Here is an 11,119-nt window from a genome sequence, read left to right as displayed (position 1 = left end):
AAGGGAAAACTAGTGAAGCTGTATTACTGAACTCTGGTTCTTGTCTGTGGAAAAGAAACTGATCCATGTGTTTCCAGTTGAGCTGTTATTGTGTACATTCATCTGTTGTTTGTTTTTGTTTTTCTGTGAAACTTCAATATATCTGATATTTTTAAAAACAGACATTTTTAATCTCAGGATCAGGGAGAAACTGTTTGGGAAGTTCATCTTACCCTAAAAAACATGTATGGTATTTATTTTGATTTTTTTAAGTGGTAATATTACAAGATCAATGCTGTATTTATTGTTCTGTAGATTTACAAAACCAGGAGGGTAAAATAACATCACAATGTGCTACGGCCAAACAAACAAGACCCAACCTGACCTGTTTAAAACTAACACGGGAGCTCAGTGACACCAACAACAGGAGAAAACACCTTACCCCTGCTTCCTCCCAGACACAAACTACTACTGACCAGGCTGACTGGGGTGAAAGGGAAGGAAGAGGCCTTGCAGGTGGAGGACATCTTGGCTCCTTAGTGTGGTCCTCAGGTAGGAGCCAATCATCTGCATGCAGTACCCTTCTTACACCAACCCACGGCCAATTAGCATGTTTTCTCCCCTTACAATACAGACATCATGATGGTAAAAAATGGTAAATGGTAAATGGCCTGTATTTGTATAGCGCTTTTACTAGCCCCGCCTAAGGACCCCAAAGCGCTTTACATACCCAGTCATCCACCCATTCACACACACATTCACACACTGGTGGAGGCAAGCTACAGTTGTAGCCACAGCTGCCCTGGGGCAGACTGACAGGAAACAGGAAACAATTACAGTTACACAAATTAAAACAAATGTGAAACCAGTTGTAACATAAATGCACGTATATACATCCATAAAGATTTAAATTCATGCAAACTTCTCTTTATTCATGTTAACTTGGCAAACCATCAAAACACAAAAATAAGCAATCAAAACAAAAAATCTGATCAATATTCAAACACAGATGATAACAGAGAGCAGGCCTGTTTATATAACTGTGCTGTAGCATCAGCGTGAACTCTTTAACTGTCCTAAAATTAGAAGGCCTCCTGAGCCGCCCTTCATCAAAGCCTCGGGCTGGTGTCACTCGTCTTATTGATAAAAACCCCGTGCAGAAAACAGAGACAGGAACAAAAAGCTCACCCTGTGAAGCGCTGTCTGTACGGGTATAAGGTGCTTTATCGATTTGTATTTCACTATTCAGATCACAGCTGAATCCCTGAGATGTGAATCCTGCACCGGCCTCTTTGCTCGGCTCTGCAGGCACAAGGACATCTTCTAAACACCAAAGCATCCGAGCCCATTCGTTTAGACATCAGTGGATCCATTTTATATACAAGCACTTCCTGTTACCTGCAGAGACGCCAAATTCTCACACAGGTCACCTAAACCTGAAGATAAAGAGGATATTTTAAGTTTGATTGGTTAGAACGACAGAACATTAAATGACAACATAGTTAAAAACTGATTTTTACTGTAGCAATATTAAAAATCTCATCCCTTCTCTTCAGATTGTACTTTTCCGATTTTTTAAAAAGTTCCTTCTATTTCCATAATTGAACAATGACAGTAAAGGGCTATTCTATTCTTCTATTCTGTTGTAGATGCTGAAGCAGTTCAATATTATTAACTCCAATATTCAGAAGCTCATTCATATCCTCTTTGCAAAGCACAGCCGAAAAAAATCAAAAGCAATCAGACGCAGCTCAACATGACAGCTGCAGTTCATGCGTTTCTGTTTTTTCCTCGCACAGTGACAGGAAGGAGGAGCCAAAGTTCATAATGTCTGATTTATTAGACTCCACATGGTTTCAGGTGATGATGATGATCTTCACTCTCACTTCATTTAGAGGATGAAGATCAGAGGGAGGAGGTGTCTCATCTTCATCCCACCCCTGCAAGATTAAATGATGTTGTATCCCAGTGCAGCCACCTTCTCTGGGGAGACATCTAAGTGGAAACAGCTCATTCCCCTGGGTGGGTGGGTGGTATGAAGCTCACCTTTGGATAAGCTATCATGAGGTGTCTCTGCTCTCAATCAGTCGTATCTACCCCTCCTGCTTTCAGGAAGCTCCTCGGTGAGAGCAGGCAGCATCAATACTGTCCTCACCCCACGCAGCTCTGAGTGAAAGCCCATTCTCTCCGAAATCAACTGAGAATTCCTCAGAAAGTGAAAATTGAAACTCTTCAAATAAGTAAAAAAGCTCTAAACGTTTTCATTCTCTCGGGATTGGATTTTGTCCTTAACGCCTTTAAATGTAGACAACTTTGGACGAGCAAAGTTTCTGTCAGTAATCTGCATCCATACAGTTAAACCTTATGCTAAATCACTCCTTCTTTTAACATCATTCTGTTTACATCAGCTGGCAAAACTGAGCTTTTCCCCTTTCGACGCGGGTTAGCCGAAGCACACGAGTCTTATGTGGAAACTAAGATGTTTCTCTCTTCTTTGTGTGGAGAACAGAGAGTTTGGTGCCAACTCAATTAACTATGCAAAAAGGAAAACAACAACTTCCACATAAATTAGAAAAATTAATGCTATTTACACAAACAAAACTAATTATTGTATCAGCCAAGCACTTTGTCTGCTGCAGCTCTGGCACATGAACACATCTCAAAGGCATTCTCCTCAGCATTCTTTGGTTCAGCAGTTAGCAGAAGCATCCAGTGTTTAGTGCATATGTACTCATGTATATGTGCATGCAGGGACAGCATGCACACACAAAAACAAACTGCACCGTTTTTACTTCTATGGTCCAGCAGTCAGTGCTCACATCACTGGAGGGCTCATGCATCCATCAAACACCACCTTCTGCTGTGCATTCAAAACTTTCTCCATCCCCAGAAGGGATTTGATTAAAAAGCCACTGTCCACATCAACCGTTTATGATCTTTCCTAACAAATTAAAATGAAATGAAATTAGTTTTCACAGCACAGAAGAGACTGGATAAATCCAATATACTAGTGAAGATTAATTTCCATAGTTGCTGATTTTTTAATAAATAAATAAATAAAAACACAGCTTACAAAAGCATATATTTATTCCCTGTACAGTGACGCGATGCCAGGTGGCTGGTCTTACTGAGATAGTGGCGTTACACTGAGTGGTGTCATATGAAACTACCATCTAAACGTGAAGCTAGACTTCTTTGGAAACAGTCAGGAAACAGTTCTCCCCACACGGCCACGAAAACTAAAGAATATATTCATCACTGGTAGAATTAATGCGAGGTACACCGCACCGGAGGCAAAAGGAGAGGGATAACCTCGGGACAGCAAAGCTGTGCATAAATCCTCATTTAAGCAGAAACTGCATAAGGTCGGTGTGGCAAGGTGTTTTACAGATCGTACGTATTTGAATTAATCTACTGTGCAATAAAAAGAAGCGATCTGTCATTATAATGCACCCGGAAAAATGTAATCTCGGCTGGAAGTGGGTGAAATTCAGTTTCCTCTGTAGTTTCCTGCAGCTATAAATTGATCATATAATGACAAATCGTTCTCAAAGTCCTTGAAAGCTCCTGTCCTCGTGACATATCTGAAATAAGCTACGAGCATTTGCGCGTGCCCGTCTATACCGTTAATTACGCCGCTGTAACAGACAGTCACGCCATTCTGATCCAGACGTAAACAGATGTCGTACAAAGGACACTTCAGGGGAACTGTAGGTGTTGTACATTTGCCATTACCTGTAACGGCGCTCCAGCTCAGCGTTCGTCTCATTGACTTTGAAGCACGGCGCGCTCAGCTAATGTAATGTGGACGGGAATGGAAGCGCCGGCCCATTAAAATGTAAGTAAAAGCAGAATCTGACAGATGCTGTTTGAATGATCCACAACAAACTGCGTCACACAGCTGTCTCACTCAACACCAGCTTCTAATATAAATGTGGCAGACGGGTTCATGGTGGGAACACTGGGACACAAAGTGACATAACGGACACAAAAACTCATTTCTGTACAAAAAGAGTAAAACTGTGTAACTGGAACACAATCTATGAGGTTTGTGCACTCGGGTGTTATAAAGTCAGCGACCCAGTGAGTTATTCTGATCTCTTTTAACTGAGGACCTGCAGTCAGGCCCACTTTACATTTGCAGATATGTGCAGGTTGCAGGGAAAGTGATGCTAGCTGCTAAATTTCATAAGAACTTGTAACTTCTCATCATCATCATCCTCTGACCGTATATGATACTCAAAGTCTTCTACCTGAAGAGACGACTGTGGTACAGGTGCAGGCTGCAGGGGCGCCATCTCTGTGCTGGTGTGGTCACCGTTTACAGGGACGCACCGCAGCACTGCTCTGTCCTCGTCTTCATTTCATCTTTGCACACCAAAAGGACAAAAATATACACAATTAGTGTACAATTAACGACTGATTGTCACAGTTTGGGGAATATTTTTCAAATCCTGCTGACAGACAGAAACAGCGGTTTGCATGCAGCGTTTGCTTTCAGGACCTGAAGTTAGCTAAAATAAGCAGCTCTGTGAAGAAAACCTTGATGTTTTGTAGCTTTTTGATTCCTTTTCTAAATGCAGCTCGGGACACTAAACATTCGTCGCACTGAGAATAAGAACTTTGCTTCATGTCAGTTTCATATAGAAAATGACGCGCAGCGACGGCGCGGGAGGGCTGTGCATGAATTCTGAGCAGGCAGTTTCTTCCTTTGTTTGTTTTATGTTTGGATACAGGCAGAGCAAAGAGAATTACCTGCTCACTGTTTGTTTCTACCCTGTTAATGCCAGAGACATTTTATCAAGGGATAAATGATGTTTGCAGCCTCGTTCAAAAGATAAGAATGAAGCCAAAGACAACGCTCTAAACTTCCAGTACATATATATGATGTGTGTGTGTGTCTATAACGTCGGCTGTATTATACCAAACGGCACAAAAGCATAAAGGCTGGACGCGCTTGATGGATCAAAAATGAAGTGCCTGTACAGTCCACACCTTTTACACAGTCCTGTGAAAAAGAAAGTATACTCTCTTTCAGTTCAAGGTTTTCTGTATCAAGACATAATAAAAAACCCACACCTTTCTCTACTGTAGAATAACTCTCATTAAATTGCTGCTTGAAGCTACGAGAAATGAAATGGGTATTTTTTTTAAATCAAAGGAGGAAATAATAGCCGTCATTTAGAGGCTGTAGCTGCTTCTTAAAAGGAAGCAGATTTTTTCTCGTTTCTGCAGAATAGAAAGTATCTGTGCTAACAAAAGAAATTATTCCACGTGCTGCACAGTTTTGTACTGTCACTGAATCTCGTCAGCTATTTACTGTCAGCGCAGATCAAAAACATCCACACTGCTCTGTCCTCTGCAGTAAACTTCATTTACTCATAACACTAACGCTATATTTAACGTTCTGCTGCCTCAGTTCAAACTGAAGGGAATAAAAATGATATTGGCTCAGATTTATTTATTGTTTCACTGATTTTTATTTAAACGTCACCTGAACGTGCAGATTTCTGTGAGTCACTGCCTATTGATATACAATGGGCGCACATCAAGGACTGCTGTTAGGCCCACAGTTTGTGCACATATGAATGACTTTGAGCTGAAGTGTTGAGGAGAGGCCCGTGATACTGTTGCACACACACACGCTCAGAACAAAGCATCTAACAGTGACTGGATCATTTACATTTTAATGTTGGAAACTACTGCACGCTCCAGTGTGAACAGACTGGTGCAGGTACAGAACTGAATTAATATCCACATACTTGATTCTTAATCAACAGAATCTGGTAACAAACAAACAAACAAACAAAAGCAGATGAGTTAGAGAGTCTCTCTACAGATCTATTCTAAAAAGAAACGAACGCCTCCGTGTCCAGCTGTCGAACTCTGTGTGACATTTCGAGCAAAGTCATTAAACAAAACTGGGTAAAAAGCCAATTTAATATCATTTTGGGATACTGGTGAAACATAAGCTTTTGAGCTGTCTTTGAGAATTTTAAATTATATCAAAAGTGTCATGATACAACTCCACTGGCAGTTTAAACTTGTTTATCTATCTTTCATGCATCTCTTTATCAGGGCAGACAGTCAGTCAGAGCCACTGGGCCAGCCGCTTCACTGAGTCTCTGCCTGAAGGCTGGAGATGTAACTTATGAATATACTTCATGCAAACTTGATGGGCTCATTTGAATTTATTTACTATGAAAGCTAAATTAATCAGTTATGCGCTATTAAAAACAAGAGAAAGAGTTTCCCTGCAGTTGACACGCCTCCCTGTCCCAGAGCACCAGCAGGTCTGTGCAATATTACCTATATTACAATATTACAACAGCTCAGTTTCCACAACTCGAATAAACCGTAATAAGCACTTTCAAAGGAACGACACAGGCAGTGTGTTTGTATATTGTATTTGTATATTTCCCACAGTGCTTTATTATATCAAAGATACATTAATGGGACTAAATGTTTGTTGTATCTCCGTGATGGGATTCGCTCTGAATATGAAATGACATCTGGTAAACAGCAGCCAACTCACATTATTTGACAATGATTAAATTTACTGTTGCATACCAACTTTACCTAAACTGTGCCACAGGATCCCCGGAGTCATCCGCGGCTGGTTTGTTAGTAGCAAATCTATTCGTTTGTTGTTACGTGTGGTTATATTGTACGCACTGGACCATGTGAATAAAACACTCTTAGTGGTAGGAATATATTAGTGAGATCATTCTTGGCCTCTTGTAGCACTACGGTGCCTCCAGTTTTATCCATCGCATATGCATAAGGACACACATGCACATGTGCACATATTTATGCACAGCGGTGATGCAGTATACAGAGCTGGCATCGGGTGTCACATAATCTGTCTTATCTGCAGGTGGCGATGCTGAAATACCGTGCATAGATCTGTCTAACAGAGACTGCATGCACGCTCTGTTAGTGTTTCATGAGGAGGGAAATGCACTTGGTATATTTGATAGTTTAATAACATACATAATACATTCTGGTAGCCTTAAACTTTAAAACAGTTCAGTTTTCTCACGTTTAATTAATATTTTTCCATCCAGTGAAAAGGTTTTGCATCATCGATCATTGTGACGTTACACCTAACAGCTAACCTGGGAGTGTTTTCAGAGCATAGCTAACTTCTCAATAAGATAACCATGTGAAATGATAGCGCTGTAGCACTGCAGAGTCCTTTACCTCGTGCAGGTTTCAGATCCAGTTGATTTGACTGGTTTGAGGAGCTGGGCCTGGGTGCTGTTGGACTGGTTGCTATCTGCACCCTAACACAGAACTCCAAAACACCAAAAACAGAAATATATGTAATTAGTAAACTCTGTAAGGCATGTGAGAGGACAGCGTGTGTCATAGCTTCTACAAATGGCCTCAGTCTACAAAATGAACAAGATCCCAGTGTGCTCTGCAAGACTGCTTTAGGAAGCGACAGAGAACAAATGTGAGAGGGTGAGATGCTGAGACAAACTGAAGCATGCTTGGCCTGGATCGTTACGCACAGTGTGAGCAGCTAATCGTGCTCAGGCATGGTACAAGGCAACCGTGCCTACTGTGAGTAAACTTTAGGAGCCAAAGAGGAAACCAAGACAGCCTCAGGAGGTTTGAAAGAAAGCAGGCAGTTGGTGCATATTAGCATCAGTGTGAGCACATGAGGGTAGCATGTCATTATATGGATCTTGTGAGAATCTATTTACCTGCAGCTCAAGATGCAGTCATATGAAAAGAAAGTTTTTATTGGACATCTTAGCACCAACATCGATATGTGTGAACACCAGAAGTTAGTCAGGAAAAACATCGTCTCCTCTGTAAAAAGAACATGGCAGCACATTGGAGATTTGCAAAGTTGCATCTGAAACAAAGTAAAAACTTCTGGAACAATGTCCTCTGAGCAGACAAGACCAAAGGGGAGACTTTTGGTAATAATGCATAAAGCCATGTTTGACGAACAGCAAACACAGCGCATGGGCACAAACGATCGGCCGGGGGTGGAGGGCCACAGAACCCGGGCACCGTGCAGTCGTTGAGTCGGCCGTGGACTCGTCTGCACACCAAAGAATTTTAGAGTCAAATGTGAGGCCGACAGCCAAAGTCTGAACTCATTCAACCAACAGGACAATGAACCCAAACACAGAACGGCTGGAAAAGAAAAGCATCACCTGCAATGGTCCAAAGTCCAGGCCTCATCCTAGCTGAGACGCTGTGCTGAGACCTTCAGTGAACTGAAGAGTGGACCCAAACTCCTCCACAGCAACGCGAGAGAGTGAAAAAGAAAGAGTTATGGCTGCTAAATGTGGTTCTACGAGCTCCTGAATCGTGTGCAGAAGTCACTTTCAGAAGGCTGAAACATTCATGTTAGCGCTCTCAGCGTTAGCATTATTTGTCTTTAATTTTAACCGCCCTGTTGTTTTTACTGACAAACTGAAAGTTCTCAGTCATTAACAACATGCACAGCGAAGGCCAAAATCAATTCAGGACTCCTCTTGAGATGTAATCCCTTCTGTTCCTAAGCTCTAATCAATGTAACAAGCACACACTTCCATCCGGTCCAAGTTAAGCCTGCATCCATAACACTGTCTGCATTGCTGCTCTAACAAGTTTAAAGCAGCGTTCCTTAGACTGCTCTGTTGGCACTCCGGACCTGTCAGTGAGGACGACGCACCACTGAGACAGTTTTTAACGTAATAAGACCAACAAAGCAGGACCTCAAGTGTGCATGACAGGAGAGCGATAACAGTTACATGGACATGTATACGCAGCTCCATACTTAAATATTTGTATTCCAGCTAAGCAATTAAGCCAAAGTAAAAAATGCAGATACCAGTCACCTTAAAGAAAGTGCTAGTTTAACAGCAAAATGCTGCTCACATGTGCACAGCAGTGAGCAGACATACAAACAGGAGAAAAACGGAGAGGACCAGGCCAGATAACCACAGGAGAGCCGAGTACACACAGGCAGGATTTCAAAAGGCTCCTTTCTTCTTTTTCCTCTTTAGCTAACGGTGGCGAGCAGGCAGCATGGCCAGCATGCAAACAGTCATTGTGATACAAAGTGATTGTACTCTTTCTTGAAGTTAGCGGTCTTGACTCGTGCCAACCAGTTTGAAAAACACTGGACTGGCCTCACTCAGTCCTCCAAAGACACAGAGAGGTCCTGTTTGTTGTGCTTCTTTCAATCGAATTCACCATAAATGTAAGCAGCGCTAATAATTCAGTGCTGTGTGTTTATATATGCCACAGTTTTCCATCTCCGTGAATGAAATGTATGAACGCGGCGTCCCCAGTGTGTGCCTGTACAGCAGACCGGCTGCACCGCTGAAGGTGCTGTGAATTTCTCTGGCAAACCTCGGTGATTGGCAGCGGATGGATGGCTGCAGCCTGAGGCGGTCCGGTGTTGCTGGATATCAATCACTGCTGATAAATAGCCCTCTCCGCTGAAAACAAATGTCCCCTCCTTTTCCACTGATTTAGATGAATCAGCCAAAGGACATCAACATCCAATTGGTCAGGCTGGCGCTCTGCTCATCAAAGTACATCTGTTAGCTGTCTTTTAGTGGAAAACAAATATCGTCTAAAACACTTCCCAACTATAGAAACCGCCTCCGCCGTTTTTTTACATGTGCGGGAAAGACGGCGTATGAATTTCATCCCTGCTCAGCCTCACCCTGCCCTCTCACCATCACTCACACACTGGGGCTCTTCTTCACTTGTGGTAGAAAGGCTGTCAGGGTGAAATCTAAATAGGTAATTATCTGACTTGTGTGAAGCGGAGGCAGAGAGAGAGCGAGAGGCAGCCTGCAGGTCCTCGTGACCAGCCTAAAATCAAGCCCACTTCTCAGCACAGGAATATTAATTGCAGTCCCACCTTGTGTCTGCAGCCTTTATTGGATCCCCTTGTTTCCCAAACAAGGCAAAATGAGGGCAGCTTTTCCCTTCCCTCATTCACCCATTGATTGTTTACTTAACAGGTTAGCATTTGAGAGGGGCTTCATCTCAGGCAGTATTAAATGAGCCCCTAAACTAACAATGAATGCAGATTTTTTTCTCTTTTGCCTCATACGAGTCATTTTCCTGTGTGGCTGTGTGACAGAGAAGGAGAGCGAGGGAGGAGCAGACAGATACTGCTTGTCCTTACTTCTCCTTGGTTCTGACTGCAGAGATGTCTGTTTCTGGTGGCTTACTGCCCCCTGTAGGCCACACCAGTAACAACAAACACGAGAATGAGTCTGACGAGCCTCCGTGCAGATATTATACTACAGTCAGAACACACCAGCATAGCTGCTCGTAATACTCCAACATTAGCACTGTTAATTGGGATTATTTGAACATGCAAATGCTAATGATGCTCATGGAGTATTAGGACTAGAGCACATATATATAACATGCATATGTTAGAGATGCTTTGATCTATAGTGAGTTGCTATAACATTATAAGGCACAACGAACTGCAGAGGATTCATAGAGTCTGGCAGCTCGATTTCAAACAGACTCACACCGTCCTTATTGATCACATATCATACCTAATTTCTCTCACAGTTGGCGTCTGGCAGATTTGCCTGAGGTCACACCATCCTGTCTCAGTGTGGTCTAGAGCCTCTTGACTGACTCCTAACAAATGATCATCCTCCCGGCTGCTCTCTGCAGCCTCACTAAAATGGCCCACAGTGGCTGGCTAGCGCTCCCATACAGACCTAATGGAGGGAGGAGATGACGGGAGATGGATTCCCTCTGTCATTCTCCACTCGAGCATGCCAGACTCTATTTGAAGAGATGAGCCATGTTTGAATTCACATCTCTAATTAGCCACATAGGCCTTTGCCTTGTTCGGAGAGTTATTACACTGCCTAATAGCAGCCGCTGCAGAGCCATGAAAGGAAATAACTAACACTCGCAGTTTAGAGATGCCTTTGTCTGAAAGTCCAAAACAAATGGGAGCTCAAAATTGCATTTTGTGAGGATTTGCAAGTATGCAAATAGCATTATAAGGAGGCGGTGTGTGTGTGCGTGACTCGGAGTGTCCTGGAACAATGAGAGAAACGCCAGAGAAGTGGGTCTCAGATGATTAAGAGCCACCTCTTTCCCCAGGCGTCGGCGTCTCTGGAGACACATCATCCTCCTGATAGTT

General features: G+C 42.7%; 1 long non-coding RNA gene across 1 annotated transcript; it reads right to left on the bottom strand.

Moving 5' to 3' along the window:
* Positions 1–821: 821 nt before the first annotated feature.
* LOC109197371 (uncharacterized) lies at positions 822–9,611 on the bottom strand. Its single transcript, XR_002058490.2, has 3 exons — positions 7,183–9,611; positions 4,233–4,347; positions 822–1,415 (listed from the first exon to the last, which is right to left on the bottom strand). It is a non-coding gene; the product is annotated as an uncharacterized LOC109197371 (long non-coding RNA).
* Positions 9,612–11,119: the final 1,508 nt, after the last annotated feature.

Source organism: Oreochromis niloticus, linkage group LG16 (genome assembly GCF_001858045.2).
Source record: "Oreochromis niloticus isolate F11D_XX linkage group LG16, O_niloticus_UMD_NMBU, whole genome shotgun sequence".
Lineage (NCBI taxonomy): Eukaryota > Metazoa > Chordata > Actinopteri > Cichliformes > Cichlidae > Oreochromis > Oreochromis niloticus.
This window is presented reverse-complemented; position numbering and strand designations above follow the sequence as displayed.